Source organism: Pogona vitticeps, chromosome 2 (assembly GCF_051106095.1).
Source record: "Pogona vitticeps strain Pit_001003342236 chromosome 2, PviZW2.1, whole genome shotgun sequence".
In the NCBI taxonomy this organism is placed as follows: Eukaryota; Metazoa; Chordata; class Lepidosauria; order Squamata; family Agamidae; genus Pogona; species Pogona vitticeps.
This window is the reverse complement of record NC_135784.1, coordinates 8,377,411-8,400,062: the sequence shown is the minus strand read 5'-3', so window position 1 is coordinate 8,400,062 and position 22,652 is coordinate 8,377,411. Positions and strand designations below refer to the sequence as shown.

At 49.1% G+C, this 22,652-nt stretch overlaps 2 protein-coding genes across 3 annotated transcripts in view; both read left to right on the top strand.

Annotated features, from left to right (window-relative positions):
* The first annotated feature begins 4,486 nt into the window (after window positions 1-4,486).
* The window catches only part of LOC110070852 (uncharacterized), a 28,536-nt gene continuing 10,370 nt past the window's right edge, over window positions 4,487-22,652 (top strand). Inside the window, exons 1-2 of one of the 2 annotated variants that reach the window (XM_078387844.1) lie at window positions 4,487-4,638; window positions 6,232-6,353. The gene's annotated coding sequence lies outside the window, so the exon portion shown is untranslated. Of the gene's footprint in view, window positions 4,639-6,231; window positions 6,354-20,673; window positions 20,894-22,652 lie in introns of those variants that run through there. The other variant, XM_078387843.1, reaches the window with a different exon arrangement.
* Window positions 14,014-22,652, top strand: part of LOC140703806 (uncharacterized) — a 30,710-nt gene continuing 22,071 nt past the window's right edge. The window contains exon 1 of the mRNA XM_072987695.2: window positions 14,014-14,038. The gene's annotated coding sequence lies outside the window, so the exon portion shown is untranslated. The remainder of the gene's footprint in view (window positions 14,039-22,652) is intronic.

Genomic DNA, 22,652 nt, shown 5'->3' with positions numbered 1-22,652 from the left:
AGGAAAAGAGAATTAGATATTCAGGGATTCAAATTACAAAGAAGATGAGCACATTATTCAAAGATAACTACATGAAATTGATTAAAGACATACAGAGCAACTTGGAGAGATGGGACAAATTGCAGTGTAGCAAAACAATATTGGATAGGAGTGCATACTGTGTTACAACAAATATTGATTTGTAAGGGTACATTAACCCCAGAACTGTTTATATTGAGTATGATACAGTACTAGATAATATAGATAAAGCAAAGGAATGTATAGTTATATACACAGTCACCGCAGCTAGAATTCTTTATGCTAAAAATTGGAAAAGTCAGGTGGTACCGAAACAAGAAGACCTTACGGAGATGATAAAGGAAACAGCAGAAATGGACATTTTATCAGAAGTAATGAAGGACTGTCCATTACAAAAGGCAACTAAAAGACGGGATTTATTCAAGGTGCAGTTTCTCCATGGCTTCTAGGAAATAAGAGGTTTTAATTTTATTTATTTATTTTATTTATTTATTTGATTTTACCCTGCCCCTCTAGACCATGGCTACTCGGGGCGGCTAAAGCTTGCGTCCCCTAAGCATTTTGCTTAGAGGAGAGAGAAACCCCCCTCTACCTGGACCTAAGAGTAAAAAAAATATCCCCAACGCACCAGACACTCTGTGTGGGTTGAGCCAGTGAGATTAGGTTGTGTCATGCATCTTATGGACTGGAACTATTCTAATTTGCCGGGTAGGTGGGGCTCGTCAGCCTTGGAGGGCAGCCCATCTAGGAGAAGGAAAACTCCGATTTCAAACCTCCACTGCTTTGTGGCTATATCCACTGATGGAAAAGGCTTCAGGAGTTAACCTCGAGGCAAAATCTGGAACCGGAGGCCTTAGGAATGGACCTCAACAGATGAGTGAGCTTTCAGCCTGGAGGCAGGCATTGCATCACGGCCTCTCCCAATTTGAAGAGACCCTTGTTCAGCAGGCTGAGGCAAAGAGGCAGTTACAAAAACAGCCAAATCAGGGAGCAGGACAGGGGACAGATTGGATTTGTCTTCAGTGTGGAAGAGATGGTCATTCTCAAATTGGCCTCCTCAGCCACACTAGACGCTATTCCAAGATCTCCAGACAGAGCACGTTACCATAGTCTTTCAAGACTGAAGGATGCCTAATGATGATTATGATGATGATGAAATAGGTGAAAACATGAAAACGTAGAAAAGAATAAAACTGTCTGCTAAAATGGGGTTCAGTTGTAATTGTCAAAAGCCTGCCTGAAGAGATGGATGTCTTTCACCTTTTCTTGGAAGGGTGACAGGGAAGGGGCCAGGAAAGGAGTGTCTTTAACCTGGAGAAAAGAAGATTAAGGCATGAATTTGAAGATCTGGAATGTAGAGCAAGGTTGTTTTCTGCATCTCCACAGGGGAGGACCTGAAGTAAAATTCCAAGAAAGGACATTTTGTCTAGTCTCTTGTTCCTGCTAGTTAAATGGCAGTCTAGCCATTCTAAGGCATTCATCTTATGCGTTACATCTGAACACAATAATTCCTGCCAAAGATTTTGGCTAAGTTGGAAAAATGTATCTCAGTGTTTTAATCCTTAAAAGCATATAATTTTTGCAAAAAAAAACAAACCCACACACAATGTGAAATGTTGAAATAGAAGGGATGCAACTAAATGTCTCAATGTTTAAAACACTTGTTTTACCAAAAGTTACAGCCTCTCCAACTATAGGAAAAAAGATTGCTTACCAAGAGTGTCCAGCATCCGGCAGATCTCCTCCGTGACTTCTTTGCGCAAATCTTTTTTTTCCAGATCCAGCCATGCCGACTCTTCCTCCGTAAAATGCACAGCCACTTCCTCAAAGGCCACCAGGTCCTGGAAGAAAAAGGGAAAGAATCCCTCTTCCCAGAGTGACCAGACAGGGCGGGTTGTAGAACGGACAGACGAGAAGGAAAAAGAGGAGGAACCATGGCTTCCACTTGGCAAGGTGTGAAGGGATGGTGGTGGGATAAAACATCCAGGTGGCCGCCCACCCATCTCCCTAGCGAATCTTCCCCCTACCTGACCAGTTGCCAGGATCTCCCACACCTTACAGGTGAAAACCAGCTTGAAAGCCCTTCTGCTTTCCCATCCAAATCAGATCTTCTTTTAGAGGAATCTGTGATTGTGTCCTTCAGAGGTGAAAGAGAGCCTCCCACCCTCCCCCCGGGTCTGAAGGGTGCCAAGACTATTTCCTGGCTTTTTGCCTGTCTCTAATGCATTAATCCATCAGCCAGAGGCAGGGAGATCCAATAGATATTTATTTTCAGCTGAAAGAAAAGCAAATAGTTGCAAACTTCTCTCACAAAAAAGGGAGCACACCACACTCATTACAGAATATACTTTTATCAGTGTGATTCCACAGGCTGGTCATTAATCTAGTTCACAGGCCATACATCTAGGCCAGTTCAGTCCACCTGTCCAGAGACCTTTTGCCCAGGGTACCCTTTTGACCTGAAAGTGGCACCTGATCAATACATGAATGAACGGATTTGCCAAGGGCTTGCAACATATCAAGTGTTTACCTGCAACCTCATTTCAAGGATTTTCCCACAGGAAACACTTGTCGTCCAGGTAGGTAAGGTAGGAGATGAAGCTTAGGAAGAGGGTGAAAACGGCTGTCTGGAATCATGGGGTCACCATGTTTCTTTTTAAAAAATCATTAGCTAGCCTAATCAACAAGGACAAAAAGAAAACCTAGCTGCCCAAATGGGAGCCCAGCACTATTTTGCTAAAAATCTGTAGGTGGAAGTGAACTGAGGAAGCTCTTGAAAATCAATACTGGGGAACCCATACGAAGTCCCTAATGACAGGTGATCATTTTGTTAATTGCCATAATGTTCTTACATTGTGAATTTTCTAACAAGCAAAAACTTTCAATCTTTGATTAGCATAAAGTGGCAGGATGTGACTAATCTTCGGAAAAACAGACACAAATTCTAATTCGTCTCCTAATTCGATATGGATAAAATGGAGGACTATACAACGCTGGGCGTCACTCGCCAGGAAGTGCCCGTGTCCTTCGCTCTCATGGCCTGAGCTTGGCATGAGTGGCACCATTTTGAATGGAGCAGAGTATTTTCCTAGAAAGCGCCTGAATCTGTTTGTAAATGCTTGTCATGCCTTTCTGCTCCTCTTTCCTTTCTTTCCCAATTTTTTCCTGTTGAAAAAAAGAATTGAGTGGCTAATCATCCTCACCTCCTGCTTCTTCCTATGCCGCCAACCCCAGCACATTGTCTTTTGCCCCGCCGAGGACCCCTTGCATAATTCCTGGTCTTTTTGCAGAGATGGGGGGGGAGAGAAGGGACCCCCTTTTTATGGGAGGATTGGCCTCATTCAAGGAGGAGTCCAAGTCAAATGTTTGAGTCAAAGTCCTTGAGTCCCAAGTCTGAATCCTTATTAAAAATACAAGCTTTTTTTCCTCAGAAAAAAGGGAGAAGATTGGGTGGGTTCTGAGTTGAGCCTGAGTCATTGAGAAAGACACCCTCCCAAAAAACCTGGTCCAGTTTGAGTGGAGTCACTGGTGCTTCTCGACAGCGAGTTGCCTCTCCACTCCTGGCCTCCTTTCTGGGGGGTGCTTTACCCCCAAACTCTGAGGTGTGACCCCCCGAAAAGCGGAGGGCTGGCCCACGTCTCCTTCCTACCACAACTCTCCCGCCCAGCCTCATCCTGGGGGGGGGGAGTCCTTCTCTTGCCCCATTCAAACGTGTGGGGAAGGAGGAGACGGTTGGGACCAGAGGAAAAGCCGCACCCTGTTGAACTTCTGCCTGTTTAGGTTCTAAAGTTTAGAAAGGCAGGGTGTGGCCATGACGATACAATGATAAGAGGCGGGCATGAGTGAACCCCTGAACCCGACGGAAAACAACAGCGCACCCCCCACTTCTGTTTTCTTCCTCTCTCTTTCCTGAGGGAGGAAGTTTTTAAAAATCAGCGGTTGGGGGTGGGGGAAACGAGTTTTCTTGCCCAGCTAGCCTTCCAGAGGGAGTCCATAGAGGCTCTGGCTCCGCCCAGGGAAAAACAATGGAGAACCAATGAGAATTCGCTGCTCCTACGCGTCACCCGTTGCTGGGCAGAAGCTCTCCAGGGCTGGTCTCCTTGGGCGTCCCCCTGCCGTATTATGGCGTCTATGAGGGGGGTTGCCTGGTAACTCAGTGACGCGCTGGGGAGGAGAAGACAATGGAGACCCAATGAGAGCTCGCTCCGCCACCTGCTCCTTACGCGTCACCTGTCTCCGGGCAGAAGCCCATCCCTCTGGAAGGCTGGGCAAAAACCTCCGTTTCCCCCACCCTGTTTCTTCCCGTCGAGAGACTGACTGACGGGCTGCCCTCCAAGCCCACCCACGGCTCATCTTTGCGCAGGCGCGAGATCCCCTCACTGGCTGCTCATCTCACTCTCCCTCCTGCGCATGCGCCCCTCTTTCCCATAGAGGGGGGCCGTTGGTCAGCCAATCGGAGTGAGGTGGGGGGTGGGGTCTGTGGCGCGTGCGCACTTCAGAAGGAGGCCGGGACCTCTCGCTTCTGGAAGGCGGTTAGGCGAGTGTCAGTAACCGCTGATTTTAAAAAAAAATTCCTCCCTCAGGAAAGAGAGAGAGAGAGAGAGAGAGAAAACCCTTCTGGTAAGTATCCCGCCCCTCCTCCAGTCCCCGGGAGAGTGTGGTGGGGAGAGGGGGCTGAATTTTCACCAACAGGTTTCAAAATGGCGGGAAAAGCCTATTTGTGAAGAGGAGCGGGAGGCTGAAAACGTCCCTTCAAGGTAGAGCCTGGCCCGGAGGGGGGGGAAGAGGAGGAAGGGACTCCCCCCACCCCCGTTGTGGAAGCCGCCCGGGGCAGGGACTTCCCCCCCCCGTCCCTCTCCCTGGCTCAGCGCCTCGTTTAAAGCTGTAGAGAAAGGGGCCTGTTTTTCCAGGGGAAGCGAAGGCATTTTTTACCCTCTGGGTCTCCTCCAGAGGGAGGCGGAGGGGGATCCAAAGGGGGAGAGGGGGGATCTCTGGGGCCCATATCCCCCCTCACGCCCAGGGAGGGAGGGAAGGAAGCGGGAGGCAGGAGCCCCGGCTCTCGGAAAGAAGAAAGGAGGGCAAGTTGAAAGATGGCAAGGAGCCTTCCTGGTTGCACAAAGGGGGGGTCGAGGTGGCGGCCCCTGGCCAGTCTGTGCAAGGGACACACACACAAACACACACACACACAAAAGGGCATCCCTCCAGGAAGGTCGAAAAGGCGCAGTCTCTCCCTCTCTTTCTTCTCCTCCACGGCTTCTCCGTGTTTTTTGGGATTTCCTCCCCCTTCCCCCCCCCCACCTCCATCACATGCTTACAGGCTTCCTAAAAGCATCTGGCTGGACCAGAGACAGCCACGGTCTGCTTTAGGAGGGCTCTCATGCTATTTTAAGGTGGGTTTAGCTTGTCGTCCCAAAGACTTACCGAGAAAAGGTGTTTACAATGTCTGCAAAATCCGTTCACCCGTGAACTTTGGTCTAAATTTCAAATTCCACCAAAGAGCGAACTGCCTGGAAAACCTTACCATCCCAAAATACTGGCAGGCCTTTTCAGGAGCTAGGTTTATCTGCCTTCCATCACTAGAGTGTATGAAAATCGACTATGCCCCTGTAATGATAAAGAAGTTGAAACATTGGATTAGAGCATGTCTTTTTCATATGTAGTTTTTACAGGGATGATTTACAGGGGGGAGAGGGGGGGAGGGTCACAATTCCACCCGGGGGGTACTAGGAAGCTCACTGGGATCTCCTCCATGCATATGTGTGTGTGTGACAGCATGCAGGGAATCATCCTGGGGGGGGGTTGTTTTTTTCTCTTTTGCATAGAGACCCCCCTTTTCCATTTTTGATTTCCTTCCTTGTGGAGGGGGGTTTGCAAAGGGAAGGAGAAACAGTGACTCTCCAGGTGACCCCACCACCACCCAGGCCTTCCTTTGCCCACACTTGGCTGTGGGGCCTTTTAGATTCCCTTTCAGGGGGAGGGGGCATCCAGGAGGAGGAGGAGCCTCCAGGGTGGGTGGGGCATATCTCTATTTTGCTCCGCCTCTTCTTCCTTTACTTCTCCTGCCCACCCACCCCACATTGCCCTCTCCATAGTTGTGGGTGGGTGTGTCAGGGTTGGTCTGGGACTTTCTTATGAGGAGCTCTTGCCTGCCCTCACACAGTGCCAAAGCCTTACCAAGAAAAGGTAAGACTCTTTTCTCCTTCCTGCTTCCAGTGGCCTTTGAGGAGGTGACCCCTGTATTGACCCCAATAGAGTGTAGGATCTTCTGGATCGAGGCTTGAGATCTCTGCGTGAGGTCCTCCTGCTGGAGATTTCTGGCAATGACATCTCTCCAGGTAACTTTTTTTTTAAAAAAATGTCTTGAACATATACAACGCCACTTGGATGGTCGTCATCTTCATTCTCACCCTCTGCAATCACAGGCATACTCCGATTCTTGGCACTTTGATCCCTTACGGGTCGCAACAGCCCCATAAAAATGATGGAGAAGTCGAGGAGATGTTATCTCCAGTTCAGATCCTTCCCCAAGTTGTATTATGTCCTGGAGGGGGTTGGTGAGTGCTCCGACCCTGGAGGCATTAAAGAGAAACAGGGATCATCACCTGGCAGAGATGCTCTGATAGTCTTCCTGGGTTGAGCACGGGGTTGAACTGGATGGCCTCATAGGCTCCTTCCAACTTCACTTTTCTAGGATTCTATGACAGCATACTATTTCGATGCAATACTATCTTGCTAGTCCGAAGCTAATAAAAGGACCTGGATGTCCCTGTGGTCTGTTCTTTCCGTTGTTCTTGCTGTTGTGTGCCATCAGGTCACTTCCAACTTATGGCAACCCTAGCAGCATTTTCAAGGTTTTAGAAATTGTCAAGGAGTGGCTCACCACTGCTCCCTCTCAGTGATTTTCTGTGCCTAAGTCTTCTGTGTCTTCTAGTCCAGTCATTCTCAGTAGGGGCCATACGGCCTGGGGGGGGGACACTGACACATTTGAAGGGGGCCACGGGTTGCAAACAATTTTTCATACCACCTTATGAGGTGTATTTCTGTGACTTTGTTGTTGTTAGTAGTTACGTCATTTCCAACTCTTTGTGACCCCATGGACCAGAGCACGCCAGGCCCTCCTGTCTTCCACTATCTCCCAGAGTTGGGTCAAATTCATGTTGGTCACTTCGATGACACTGTCCAACCATCTCATCCTCTGTCCTCCCCTTCTCTTGCCCTCACACTTCTCCAACATCAGGGTCTTTTCCAGGGAGTCTTCTTTCATGAGATGGCCAAAGTATTGGAGCCTCAGCTTCCGGATCTGTCCTTCCAGTGTGCATTCCGGGTTGATTTCCTTCAAAATGGATAGGTTTGTTCTCCTTGCAGTTCAACGGACTCTCAAGAACCTCCTCCAGCACCACAATTCAAAAGCATCAATTCTTTGGCAGTCAGCCTTCTTTATAGTCCAGCTCTCACTTCCATACATCACGACAGGGAAAAACATAGCTTTGACTATGAGGACCTTTGTTATCAAGGTGATGTCTTTGCTTTTTAAGATGCTGTCTAGGTTTCCTCCCAAGAAGCAGGTGTCTTTTAATTTTGTGGCCGCTGTCATCATCTGCAGTGATCACGGAGCCCAAGAAAGTAAACTTTCACTGCCACCATATCTTCCCCTTCTATTTGCCAGGAGGTGATGGGACCAGTGGCTATGATCTTAGCTTTTTGGATGTTGAGCTTCAGACATTTTTTGCACTCTCCTCTTTCACCTGTATTAAGAGGTTCTTTATTTTCTCCTCACTTTCTGCCATCAGAGTGGTGTCATCTGCATATCGAAGGTTGTTGATGTTTCTTCCGGCAATCTTAATTCCACCTTGGGATTCTTTCAGTCTGGCTTTTCTTACGATGTATTCTGCCATAGTTTGCTGTGGTCCACACAGTCAAAGGCTTTTATGTAGTCAATGAAGCAGAAGTAGATGCTTTTCTGGAACTCTCTGTCTTTCTCTATAATCCAGAGCATGTAAGCAGTTTGATTTCTAGTTCCTCTGTCCCTTTGAAATCCAACTTTTTATGGGTGTCCATGCGGATCTGGTCTCTGGGTGTCAGTGTGAATTTCATTGTATAGGTATACTATGTATATACTTACAATGAAAATAAATGTACTTGATTGTTTTGATTTGATTTGTACTTCTGGGAGTTCTCAGCCCACATACTGCTGAAGCCTACCTTGTAGGATTTTGAGGAGAACCTTGCTAGCTTGTGAAATGAGTGCAATTGTACAGTATTTGGAGCATTCTTTGGTACTGCCCTTCTTTGGGATTGGGATGTACAGTGACCTTTTCCAATCTTCTGGCCACTGCTGAGTTTTCCAAACTTGCTGGCATATTGATTGTAGTGGCTTAACAGAGTCATCTTTTAGGATTTTAAATAGTTAAACTCGAATGTCATCACCTCCACTGGGCTTGTTGTTAGCCATGCTTTCTAAGGCCCACTTGACTTCACTCTCCAGGATGTCTGGCTCAAGGTCTGCAACGTCACTATCTGGGTTGTCCGGAGCATCCAAATCTTTCTTATATAATTCCTCTGTGTATTCTTGCCACCTCTTCTTGATGTCTTCTGCTTCTGTTAAGTCCCTACCATTTTTGTCCTTTATCATGACCATCTTTGCACAAAATGTTCTTTTAATACATCGTCTTGCAAAATGCGGTTCCCCATAGGAATGCATTGAATTCTATTTACCGTATTCCAATGGAAAAAACATTTTATTGCGAAAATTGTCCATAGAAAACATTGTCTTGCGAAGCACATCAGCGATCGTCCCATGAGGCAATCATCTTGCAAGGCATCACTGTATCTCCAATTTTCTTGAAGAGATCTCTGGTTTTTCCCTTTCCATTCTTTTCCTCTATATCTTTGCATTGTTCATTTAAGAAGGCCCTCTTGTCTCTCCTTGATATTCTTTGGAAGTCCACATTCAGTTTTCTGTAACTTCCCCTATCTCTTTTAAAATTTGTTTCCCTTCACTTCTCTGCTATTTGTAAGTCCTCTGTTCACCAAATCTAATTCCTCAACTCTGTTCTTCAATTCAGTTGTGTATTCATAAAGGGTTTGTTTTCGATTATACCTGACTATCCCATTGGTTTTCCTTCTTTCTTCAGTTTAAGCTTGAATTTTGCTATAAGAAGCTGATGATCAGAGCCACAATCAGCTCCAGGTGTTGTTTTTGCTGTCTGTCTACAGCTTCTCCATCTTTGCTGCAAAGAACATGATCAATCTGGTTTCAGTATTGCCCACCTGGTGATGTCATGTGTCGAGTCGCCTCTTGTGTTGTTGGAAAAGAGTGTTTGTGATTACCAGCTTTAGATTAGGCATCTTTCAGTCTCGAGAGACTATGGTAATGTCCTCTGTATGGCGGAGCTGGAGTGTCCTCTCCAGAGCACGAAGCCTTGGTAAAATAATATGGAGGACAGGCTGTTACCTAAGCAGCAAATCCCCCCTCTCCACATCACTGAAATAGTCCAATGCAAAGGAAAGAGCCAGTACGACTGGTTCTAGCGACGTCGCAGGAGTTGACAGAACGACATGAACTACCTTTGGGACTCCGGCTCCGGATTTTTCCTCAGGGTTAACTCCTGCAGCCTTTTCCATCAGTGAATATAGCCCCAAGGCAGTGGAGGTTTGAAATCGGAGTGTTCCATCTCCTAGATGGGCTTGTTCTCTAGACAAAACTCTATTAGCCTTTGCCCTGCTTCGTTTTAAATTCCAAAGGCCAAAATTACCTGTTATTCCTTTTATCTCTTGACTCCCTACTTTATTTCTAGAAGGTGATGTAAATCTTCATAGAATTGGTCCATTTCAGCCTCTTCAGCATCGGTGGTTGGTGCTTGAACATGGATTACTGTGATGCTGAAAGGTCTGCCTTGGCTTTGTATTGAAATCATTCTATTACAGTGGGGTCTCAACTTACGAACTTAATCTGTATTGGAAAGTGATTCTTAGGTCGAAAAGTTCTTAGGTCGAATCTGCATTTCCCATAGGAATGCATTGAAAACCATTTAATCTGTATCTCCTCTTTTCCGTCCATAGAAACTAATGGGAAGCTGCTATTCCGCCTTCTGCCACTAGAGGGGGATATTTTTCTTTTTTTCCCTTAGGTTCAGGAAACGAGGAAGGCAGGGAACAGTTTGCAAAGCACTTTAGAAATCTTTTTTTTCAACGAAGCCAATTTTAATGCATGTTCTGCTGATTTTTTCAGCACAAAGACACACAGGCAGGCTTTTTAGGTGCTGAGTAAGCCTCCCCAAGCCTTTTCAGAGCCAGCCAATCAGCTGATAGGCAGGGAGAGGAGGGAGGGGGCAGTTTTTATCCTGTTCATAACTCGAGGGAAGTTCGTATGTCGAGTCCTTATTCCCCCTATAGGGCAGGTTCGTAAGTTGAATTGTTCGCAAGTAGGGTCGTTCGTAAGTCGAGACCCCACTGTATCTGCTCTTTTCTGACCATAGAAACTAATGGGAAGCTGCTATTCTGCCTTCTGCCACAAGAGGGGGATATTTTTTCTTTTTTCTTAGGTCAAGAAAAGTTCAGGAAAGGGGGGGAGGCAGGGAACAGTTTTAAAATTTCTGGATTTTCTGGATCCATTTCAATCGGGTTTCAGGCCGGGTTTTGGTACAGAGACTGCCTTGGTCGCCCTGTACGATGACCTTTGCCAGGAGAAAGACAGGGGGAGTGTGACCCTGTTGATACTCCTGGACCTCTCAGCGGCTTTCAACACCATCGACCATGGTGTCCTTCTGGATAGGCTGGCTGGGTTGGGAGTTTGGGGCACCGTTTTACGGTGGTTCCGCTCCTTCCTGGCTGATCGTGTCCAGAGGGTGGTGCTGGGGGACAGTTGCTCTGCCCCATGGCAGTTATGTCATGGGGTTCCTCAGGGCTCAATACTGTCCCCCATGCTGTTCAACATCTACATGAAACTGCTGGGAGAGGTCATCAGGAGGTTTGGGCTGAGGAGTCAGCAATATGCTGACGATACTCAGCTCTACCTCTCATTTTCCACCAATCCAGGTGAGGCAGTTTCTGTGCTGAACTCGTGTCTGGACCTGATAATGGACTGGATGAGGGTTAATAAATTGAAACTCAATCCAGACAAGACGGAAGTGCTGTTAGTGGGTGCTTCACCGGACAGGCTGGAGGGCCATTTCCCCGCCCTGAATGGGGTTACACTCCCCCTAAGGGACAGGGTCCACAGCTTGGGGGTGCTCCTGGACCCCAGTGGAAGCCCAGGTGGACTCGGTGGACAGGGGCACCTTCCTTCAGCTGCGGAAATTATACCAGCTACGGGTTTCCTAATGTAACATTTTATTCTTCAGCCAACGAAAAATAGATTTCTTCCAGATATTATATCTTCCCCTAATATTGGTGATGACGGGCAGGAATAAAGAGGCTCTCGCACACCCCACGTGGGTCTCCCCTCCCCCCGTTTCTGCCCCATTTGAGTCTCCGCCCCTTCCGCTCCTTCCCCCCTTTCTTTCCATTCTGGAAAAGAGGAAAAACCAAGAGCTCTCAAAGGGGGGGGGGGGATAGGGTGCTGCGTCGAAGGGGAACCTGAGGTGGGAAGCCGGGGTGCGACCTCCTCCTTCCCCCCCCTCTAGGATCCCCGGGGAAGGCTGGCTGTTTTGCTGGGGGGAAGGGCTATTTTCATTGCGAGTTTTCCCGCCAGAGGACTAGCCAGGAGGTGAGTAATCGGGGGTGGGGGCTGAAGGACCGGGACAGGAGGGGGGGGGCCAAGGGGTTGCAGGGATACTTTAAAGAAACAAAGCAAAAAGGAGCCTCCCCCCAATTTCTCTTTCGTCTAGGAACCACCACCCCCGCCTCAAACCCCCCCCCCCGTTTTGTCCAGGTTCGGAAAAGTTACTTTAAGGCCCCCTTTCCTAGGGGGTGCAGGGAGGGAGGGAAGGGGGGGCTGCAAAGGGGAGACAGGAGGGGGTCGCAGAAATGGGGCTTTGAGGGAGAAGAGGGGGTTTCAACTGGCTGTGAAGGGGCTCCCTCCCTCTCAACCCCAATGCTTGCCCTGCCCTCCTGAGCCCCTTCTGGATCCCCCCTCCCCCTTAAGAAGCCCTTGGTTCAGTGTCTCTGGATCGAGGAGAGGGAAGGGCCCACCAAATCCCCCTCCTGACCCGATCCCAGGCTGGGGATCCGGTGCAGGAAGGGGGTTGGGGTGAGTGGATGGGTGGAGGGTTGCATGGCGTGACCCCAATGGATAGTCCCGACTGGAGAAAGAGGGAAGTTTCTTCAAGGGGGCTATTTTCATTTCCATGGGGGTGGGGCGCGAATGCTGCATTCTGTGAAGTCCCTCTGGGAGAAACTGACCAGGAGCCCTGTGGAGCCCCGAAGTTGATGGCCTGGCTTTCCTTGTGATTTCAGGCCAATTTCCCGAGAAAGGGAGGGAGGGTCCCCCCCCTTCAGCCTCTCAGGGGACCTCCTTGGTCCTCAGCCCCACTTTTTCTCCCCAGGGAGCCCTACCCTCCTCCCTGCCTTGGAGTCCACACAGGGCATGGGGGAGCTCTACTTGTCATTTCCCCACACACACACTCTCCCCTCTTCATCCAGCCCTTGGCCCTTTTTAATGACGGGGGTGGGCGCTCCTCCTCCTCCTCCGGCTCTGCCCAGAGAAGAACAATGGCGACCCAATGAGAAGTCGCTCCTCTTGCGCGTCACCCGTTGCTAGGTGGAAGCCCTCCAGGGCTGCTCCCTTTACGTCCCTCCTTCCTGTGAAGGAGTTGCCTGGCAACCCGGCGATGCGCAGGAGAGAGGTTTTGTTTCCGCCCAGAAGACGAGGGAGACCCGATGAGAGCTCGCGCCTTATCCTCCTTTACGTCACCTGTCTCCGGAGGGAAGGCCATCCCCTCTGGAAGGCTGGCTGGCCAAGAACCCCCGTTTTCCCCCCCCTTTCTCTCCCGTCGACAGACGGACTAACTGCCCTCCAAGCCCACCCACGGCTCGTCTCTGCGCACGCTCGAAATCCTCTTCCTGGCTGCTCGGCTCGCTCTCCCACCCGCGCATGCGCTCCTCCTCCCCACAGAGGGGGCGCGGGTTAGCCAATCGGGGTGGGGCGTGCGCAGTTGAGAAGGCGGCCGGAACCTCTCGCCTCAGGAAGGCGGTTCGGTTTTAGTAGCCGCTGAATTTAAAATTCCTCCCCCAGGAGAGAAAGAGAGAGAAAAGGGGGCGGCGGGATGTTCTGTTGTCTCTGCAATGCTTTCTTTTTCCAGAAGTGGTTGTGATTGATTTTGACCACGGCAGCAGTATAGAGTTGTGTGACACACAGTTCTAACATGTTCCTCCTTTTCCTGGAAATTCTGAGGAAATTCACAGTATCATCTTGTTCTTGGTGCCTCAGAAGTCAGCTCCGCTGAGTTCAGTAGCCTTGAATTCCAGGTCAGTGGCTCTGGGAATGCAGACTTCATCAGAGAGGACGGCGGGCTGAAAACATAACAGGCCTCTCTCTGGAAGCAGGACTGAAAACCCCAGATCTCTCTTTGCTTGGGCCAGAAGCACCACAAAGCAATTAAGAGATTTATCATATTGTTCCCCCCCCCTCGCCATTAACAGCCAACATCGAGAAGATCTGAGGTGGCTAGCATTAAATCTTTCATAAATACACGTAGAGGGGCATAGAGGATGCTAACAGAGGTGTGAAGGGGCCACCGGCTCCTCTATGAATGTTGGCGCAAAAGCCCTCTTTTATCTTAGATTCACTTGGTTTCTTCTTCCCACTCTGTTCTGTATCCGGTTATAAGAGACTTTCAGGCAACCCAGTTCTCTGTGTGACAGAGCTAGACGTTTCCTGAGGTTCTGTTAAGTGTTGAATCGTTCTTTCTTTCCTCATTATAGTCCTGGCATCCTCTGCTATTTCTACAGGAGTCACAGAGGTCGTGAAGAACATTTCCTTGATTTTAATCAGGGAGGGGAAGGGGAAGGGGAAGAGCCAAAGAGTGGGGGCACCTTTTGAAGCAGAGGCTTTGAGTCACTCTGATGCAACACCTGCTAGGTAAGAGGTTTTATCAACAAGGGTTGGTTTCAGGGATCCAGCAACGATTCTGTAGCTTTCATAGGAGAAAATACTGTTATGTAACTTTGCACCAACATAATGCTGATCAAGCCCCCAAAGCATTTAATTCAAAACAATTAAAAGCTTATTATCCTCTTCTTTCAAGTGTTGAGGATTCCTAAACCTTTGGGAGCCTTGAGATGTCAGGATTGGGATGGAGCCTTTAATAGTTAAAAAAAAAAGTTGCTCGTAGGATCAGCACCTCTGGAGGCAATGTTTTACTCTTAAAGGCTTCCCCGCTTCCTCTTCCAATACTTCTGAGTTCTTCCCCAGGCAAAAAGGCCTGAAAGGAAGATGATAGGAAGCTTTATAATTCCGGTGCCTGGCACAGGTTATGCCGCACAAAGCAACGCCAGCAGGATTTTGCCCATGGAGGGCTATGTCTGTAGGAACTATATCACGCTGGGCTGGCCTACTGGAAGCACAGGACAATGGCTGTGTGTCTCGGTCTTTCTGGTTGTGTGCCCCAACCAGTTCTTGATAGCTTTCAAATAATATTGTTCCTTGCACAGACCTTTTGCTTTGTGTTTTGGTGTCATTCATGTTTTTTTTTTTTTTTTTGAAAATAACTGGATTATGTGTAAACTGGCAAAAATCTGAACTAATGTTTAATCATAATAAATCTGAACAAGAAAGGTTTGCTGAGAAATATGATTTTAGGATATGCAAATCATTTGAATATTTAGGTATAGATTTATCTTGTGCGTGCGTGTGTTGAAGGAGGGCTTTCTGGTGCCGTGGTGGGAAAAGCCTTGTTTTCTGGGGTTTTATGGATCTGTATTCGTGAAGGCTTTCCCGGCCGGGATCTAATGGTTGTTCTGGGTTTTTCGGGCTCTTTGGCCATGTTTTGAAGGTTGTTCTTCCTGACGTTTCACCAGTCTCTGTGGCCGGCATCTTCAGAGGACAGCAACCTGTGCTCTGGTGTAGGGCACTCTGCTTAAAGAAAACAACAGCCGGGGGGAGGGGGGATGTGGGAGCAGCAAAACCCCTCCAACAAACACCCCCGACTTCTCTTTCAGCCTCAGCCCACCCCCACCCCGTTTCTGACAAGAGGGTGCACATGGGGTGGGGAGGAGGGGCTAGCTTTCTCCAGGAAGGGCGCTGGCTCTGCATGTTGTTGTTTTTCTTTGTTTGTGTCTCTCTCTGTGTGTGTGTGAGTTGTGACCCCTTCTGCAAGTAGGAAGGCTTGTTGCAATGCTTCAGTGTCCAGAGAGCATGACCTTCTGCCTCCCCCTTCCTCACCTGAGGTGTGTGTGTGTGGGGGTCCTGCCTTCTCCTCGGACGCCATGTTCCCCCCCCCCCGCGGATCGATCCCATGCTCGCTTTCTCTCCATGGGTAGGCCGCTGGTCCTGGCCACTAAGACATCACTGTTTCCATATTCTTATTAGTAGGGTTCAGGGAAATCATTTCTTGTTTGGGATAAATTTGTTCTACAATGATAGAAATGGGACTGGTGTCATCCCAAAATTTCTATATCATTTCTTCGTACCTTGTACCTGTGATACGTTCTTCCTAGATCTTTAATAGGAAGTGGCTTGGTGCAATCATCCTTTATTAACCTCAGCATAGTTAGTATAAATGCTCAGCTAAGTGATGGCCGGGTCTGGAAAAGGCGGTTCCTACATTCCCAATCGACGGGATGCGGTGAACCGAGAAGTGAGCTGTGCAAATGAAGATGACAGAGGATGATAATGGATCACATCATATTGGATGGGGATTCGTTAAAGGAGTGAGATCCGAGCTTATGCCCAGAATTGGCAGATAGTCAGTTCGAAGCCGGGACTGGTCGTGCTCGATCATAATGGGCCTCGACACGAGATGGATTGGAATTTGGAAAGCATCTTTTCCTGCCGAAGTGTAGATATGGTAGAGAAAAAACGAGAACAAAAATCTTCTCCATGTTGAGGTCGATCATAATGGATTCAACGTACATTGAAGATAGTGGCCACTGGAGGTCTTCACCCACAAAGGGCTTGAGCTGCCTGGAAAAGGGCTCCCACCCCCATGGGACACTCCCTGCTTTCTTTCCTTGGGGGGGGGGCTGTAATGCTTGACAGACCCTGTTTGTGGGGGAAGAATAAGGAGACTCTCGCCCCCCACCCCGCACCTGGTCCTCCCCTCTCCTGTGTGTGCACCTCCCCCCGTTTGAGGCTCCGCCCCTTCCGTTCCTCACCCCCCCTTCTTTCTATGCTGGAAAACAGGAGAAACCAGGAGATCTCAAAGGGGAGAAGAAGAGGAGCCGCTCCTGGGGGCGGGTCGAGGCAGAAGCGGAGGTGGGCAGCTGGGAGTCCGGCCTCCTCCTGCCCCCCTCTCACCTCTAGGATTCCCGGGGAAGGCTGTCTGCTTTGCGGGCGGTGGGGAGAAGTGATTTCCTCGCGAGTTTTCCTGCCAGAGGATGTGCAATGTATGAAATGGCTAGTGAGCGCTAAAACCATTTTTCTGGTAGAAAAATACATGCTCTTTCCTATGTAAAAAGATCTTTGTGAGGTGTTTACCCACCTCTGTTTTGAGCTAATGGAGACAAAAATGCTACAAGGCCAATATCAGGGCATTCCCGTGCTGGAGAGATGGTGTATTTGTGGGACAGCAAAAGTTGAAGATCTGGCACATTATCTATTACCTTGCCAGTTAAATGGTAACATCAGAAAACTTTATGTCACACCCTATCTGTGTGGGAAGTTTTTAGTGGGAAGTTTTAGTCTAAAGTTCCAATTTGTGGCTATTAAGGGATACACCAGTGGTGCTTAGCATAATCAAGCATTGTTCTATGATTTTCTCTCTGCGCATGTGTGGAATGTCCTAAAACAGATTATTACTCGACGCCTCTTTGGCCAAAATCTTAGCTTTATACTAAAAATGCTAATGATGGTACTTAATAAAAAGACATGCTTCCGGAGAAGGTAGACATTTTATAGGCAGACATCTTCTTCACCGGTGATATGCTTCATAACTAAAGATTGCAGTCTGTCTTCATTTTATCAGAGATCTTTCCCTGGTTTTAATGCAACTCCTGCTGGGCTGGCCCCAGTGGCGGTTCCCTGGGGATTTCCCCACATATCTGGAGCATTTGGGGGTTTGGGCTGATGAGAGGAATTTGATTTATTTACTGCAAGGGGAACCCCCCCCCATTTACCTCAAAAAGTGGCAATTTTTGCTGTAGAAGCAGCAATCCTGAGTAAACAAGAAGTCGGTAAGGCGTCTACAAGGTAAGGATACCCACTTTTTCCCTGTTATCACTTGATTTGGTTATAGAATTATTGCTGAAAGTTATCAGGAGAGGCAACTCAGTTTCTTAATTAGTGAAATACAGGATGGCGGCCAAAGGGTTAGGTCTGTGATTAACTGATCTGCTGATTCTGCTTTGTTAACAATAGAGGACCCATCTAATGTTAAGCATCGTTTAAAAGCTCATTTGGAAGAAACTGGGGAAATAAAGGATCTACAAATATACTGGAATAAATAAAAATTTATTTTGTACAGTATTGTAATAGAGGAGAAAAAAAAGAAGAAATGATAAATTGATACTTTGTTGTTGTTTAGTCATTTAGTTGTGACCCCATGGACCAATGGTTCTTAACCTTTTTGAAAGAAACGCCCCCTTGAGCTATTGAGGAAGTTATCATCGCCCCCCCTCCCCGCACTGATATCTTATTTATTTATTTATTTATTTATTTATTTATTTATTTATTTATTTATTTATTTATTTATTTATTTATTTATTTATTTAAGACACTTAAATCCAATGACCCCTGAAAACAAAATTCAATTCCAAGAAAATGAAATGCCCCCAAAAAGTAACATTTAATGATTTAGTTATAAGTGAATTTTAAGACACAAAAAGAAATATAAAAAGGGCATAAATACAAACTGCAATGCAGGAACTAAAAATTTGAAACAAAAACTCTGAAACTAAATTAAGATTGGAGGAAAATATATATTCATGCACACTGTAAAAAGGCTGCAGCCATCTTCACAGGTTTGGCTTGCTCCAGTGCCCCCACACCGCCCCTTTTCTTTTTACCACCCCCCTGAAAAATGAAATCGCCCCCTGGGGGGCATTATCGCCCACGTTAAGAACCACTGGACCAGAGCATGCCAGGCCCTCTAGAAGTGAAAAATAAATTAAAGGTATATAGGAACATCAAGTTATCCTACCAATATAGACAAGAACGGCTGAATATGAGGAATAATTTTGTAAGGGCAGCAGAAGAGCAATTATAAAAAATAGATTATTTTATCCATCTGAAAACTAGACAGGTCTTCCTAATATAACATTTTATTCTTTTTAGCCAAAGGAAAAAAATATTCCAGATATTATACCTTCTCCTAATACTGGCCCTGAGGATCAGGAATAAAGAGGCTCTTCCCCCCTCCCCACGTGGGTCTCCCCTCTCCCGTTTCTGCCCCATTTGAGGCTCCGACCCTTCTGCTCCTCCCCCCCTCCCCTCCCGCCCTTCTTTCCGTTCTGGAAAAGAGGAAAACCCAAGAGGTTTTTCTAAGGGGTTGCAGAGATACTTTTAAGAAACAAAGCAATAAAAGCCTCCCCCAATTTTTCCTTCGTCTAGGCCAGTGGTTCTTAACGTGGGCGATAATGCCCCCCAGGGGGCGATTTCATTTTTCAGGGGGGCGGTAGAACGAAAAGGGGCGGCGTGGGGGCGCTGGAGCAGAAGGGGGGCGGTAGGGGGGCGCTGGAGCAAGCCAAACCTGTGAAGATGGCTGCAGCCTTTTTACAGTCTGCATGAATATATATTTTCCTCCAATCTTAATTTAGTTTCAGAGTTTTCGTCTTGAAATTTTTAGTTCCTGCATTGCGGTTTGTTTTATACCCTTTTTATATTTCTTTTTGCGTCTTAAAATTCACTTGCAACTAAATATAAAATGTTACTTTTGGGGGGCATTTCATTTTCTTGGAATTGAATTTTGTTGGAATTGAATTTTGTCATTGGATTTAAGTGTCATAAATAAATAAATAAATAAATAAATAAATAAATAAAGAAAGAAAGAAAGAAAGAAAGAAAGAAAGAAAGAAAGAAAGAAAGAAAGAAAGAAAGAAAGAAAGATATCATCACCTCGGGGAGGGGGGCGATGATAACTTCCTCAATGGCTCAAGGGGGCGTTTCTTTCAAAAAGGTTAAGAACCACTGGTCTAGGCACTGCCCCCAGCCTCAAACAGCCCCCCCCCCGTTTTGCACAGGTTTGGAACCCCCTTTCCTGGGGGGTGCAGGGAGGGAGAGAGGGGGCTGCGACGGGGCTCCCTCCCTCCCAACCCCATGCCTGGCCTGGCATCCTGAGCCCCTTCTGGATCCCCCTCCCTGATAAGAAGCACTTCGTTCAGTGGCTCTGGATCCAGGAAGAGGAAAGGACCCACCAGATCTCCCTCCGGACCAGATTCCAGGTTGTGGATCCGGTGCAGGAAGGGGGTGGGGTGAGTGGGTGGAGGGATTTAAACCCTCTCTCCCTTTGTGTGTGTGTGTGTGTGTGTGTGTGTGTGTGTGTGAGGGGTGCTTTCTGGTGCCATGGCGGGAAAAATCTTGTTTTTTGGGGTTTTGTGGTGTCTTTTTCTCCATCCCATCTGCCAATTCTTGGCCTCTGTGGAAAGGCCTCCAAGCCGCTATGCCAGAGCTGGCCACCAGGGGAGGCCAGAGAGCCTCTCCCGGCGTGGTCACTGCAAAGCCAGGCATGAACTCAGGCCCCCGCCCCCCCAGTGGATCGAGTTCCTTTCACAATGTTGCGAGGGGGGGGGAAGAGGGGGGGGTTTTCCCTTCTTCTGCCTCTGTGGCGGTGGGCAGAAAGACCCCCCCCTCGCTGTTGCCCGTTTTGGCCTCCACTCTTCCCGGGCTCTGATCTGCTCGAAGAATACAACGGCGGGGGGGGGGGGTAGGGGGTGGGATGCGGGATGGGTGTGTGTGTGTCTCTCTGTGTGTGTTTGTGAGTTGCGACCCCTTCTGCAAGGAGGAAGGCTTGTTGCAATGTTTCAAACTTGCAGAGACCAAGACCCTCCTTGCCTGGGGGCCCTCCTTCATTGCCCTCGGACGCGACGTCCCCTCCACCCCACTCCCCACCATGGATTGATCCCGGGCACGCTTTCCCTCCGCGAGGAGGATGATGGTCCTGGCCATGGGGGAGGGGCTCTGCTCCAGGAGGGCCACTAACCGCGGGGGGGGGGTGCTAGAGGGCTTCTCCCCCCAAAGGGCTTGAGTTACTGGGAAAGGGGATCCACCGGAGACGCTCCCTGCTTTTTTTTTCCGGACCGGGGGGGGGCTGAAATGCTTGGCCGACCCTGCTGGAGGGGGAAGAATAAGGAGGATCTCTGACCCCCCATGTAGTCCTCCCCTTGCCTATCTTCACCTCCCCCCTGCGTTGAGGCTCCGCCCCTTCCACTCCTCGCCCCCTCCTTCCAGTCGCCTCTAGGAATCCACGTCTCTCTGATCTCTTTCTTGTCTGGGATGCTCACTCTCTAGGAATCCTCTCTGTTCAAGCAACCAGAACGTCTCTAATCTAAGAGACCTCCTCTCTAGGAATCCGTCTCACGTTACAGTGGTCCCCAACCTTGAGGCTCCGCCCTTTCCGCTCCTCCCTCTTCCTCCCGCCACGCCCCTCTCCGTTCTGGAAAACAGGAAAAACTGAGAGCTCTCAAAGGGGGGTTCGAGGCGGAACCGGTGGTGGGAAGGTGGGAGTCCGGCCTCCTCCTGCCCCCCCACCTCTAGGATTCCCCCCCCCCAGAAAAAGGCGGCTTTGCAAGGGGGACTGGAGGGGCTTCCTCGCGAGTTTCCCGCCAGAGGAGCTGCCAGGAGGTGAGCGATGGGGGATGCAGGACCGGGATACGAGGGGGGGGGGGGAACAAACAAAAACCCCACCCACCCCGGATTGGGCCCCTCCTCCCGCTCGGTCTAGAAGGCGCGAAGGCCTTGCAAAGGGGGGAGGGGAGGCGCTTATTTTGTTTTCCTCCCGATCCTCTTCCTCCTGGAGGGGAGGCTAAATTTTGAGGGGGGACAGATGGGAAGTCTGGGAGGGGTCCCGATCCGCCCCCCCGAGTCTGTGGCTGCTCCTCGGCTCTCCTGCTAGGAGCCTCCCCCTCGTCCCCCAGATCCTGCAGGCTGCATTGGGGGGAGTGGCGGGGGGGGAGAAAAAAGGGACCTCTTTCCCCCTGTGCTCTTTTAGTCCCCCCCCCCCAATTCCTACCTCCTCCGTACAACACCCGCACCTCATCCCCCCCTTTTGCCTAGGTTTGGAAAAGTTACTTTAAAGCCCCCTGTCCAGGCGTGGGTGTGTGTGTGTGTGTGTGGGTCTGTGCAGGGAGGGAGGGAGGGGGCTGGAAAAGAGGGACTTTTCACAAAAGAAATGGTGCTGTGGGGATGGAGAGGGTGTTTGAACTGGCTGTGACGGGGCTCCCTCCCTCCCAACCCCATGCCTGGCCTGCCCTCCTGAGCCTCTTCTGGATCCCCTTTCCCATTATGAAGCACTTGGTTCCATGGCTCTGGATCCAGGAGAGGAAAGGGCCGACCAGATCCCACGCTGGGGATCCACTACAGGAAGGGATTTGGGATGGGTGGGTGGAGGGCTTTCCTCCCTCTCTCTCTCTCTCTCTCTCTCTCTGCGTTTCTCTCTGTGTCGGAGGGGGGGAGGGTCTTCCTGGTGGCATTGCTGGAAAAGCCTTTGTTTTTTATCCGGAGAGGAAAGCAGGGCAGGGTCTCCCGTAGCTGCTCTCGATGGCTGGACCCGGCCTGTTCTTCTCCACCACCACCCCGCAGAGGACTGAGCGGATGTGAAACCTCCGTCCTCTTCCCTTCCCTTTGGTTCGGTTCTCTCTGCTTCGTTTCGTAGCCTGTGAAGCGACTCCTAGGGGGGAGGGGGGGAAGAGACCTCCGGTTTCCCAAAAAAAGGCCCCAGAAGGACGCAGACGAACGGTGAGTTTCCCGGGCCAAGTGCAGCTTCGAGCCCAGATTGCAAGATTCCCTCATTTCGTTATCTACTATGCTGTCTCTCTGAACATGTGCAGAGTATTATTATTTTAATTTGAAATCCTCCTCAGCTCAACCCTTCCCTCTTGCCTTGCTCCTAGAGGAAGTTACATAAAGAACCTCAGAGGAGCTCTGTGGTGGATTAGGCCCGGGGCCCTTCTTAGCCCCCCTTCCTGTCGCTCCCCGTACCCCCAACAGATGCTCCTGAGAGCACCAGCCCCCCTCTCTCCAGAGATCCCTCTTCCCCTGCATCCATCATGGATGAGGTGCCTCGGTCTCCTAAACTTGTGGGCAGGCAAGGGAGTGATCTGGAAGGAAGGGGGGGGGGAAACACAGCCAAGGAAAGGAGGCAGAGCTTTGCGCCCGGATCACTGGGGCCCCGATCCCAGGCTGTGGGGGAAACCTCAGCCTATAGTATAGTACTCAGTCTCAGTTATAGTACAAAAAAGACAGGTTAGTTACCTGTAACCATGGTTCTTGAAGTGGACCTCTCTGAATTCACACAAATTCGGTAAAACAGCTCCTGCGCTGGTCCTCTCGGAATCTTCTAGAGGAAACCAGAAAGGGGGCAAGCAAGAAGTGGCAAGAAATG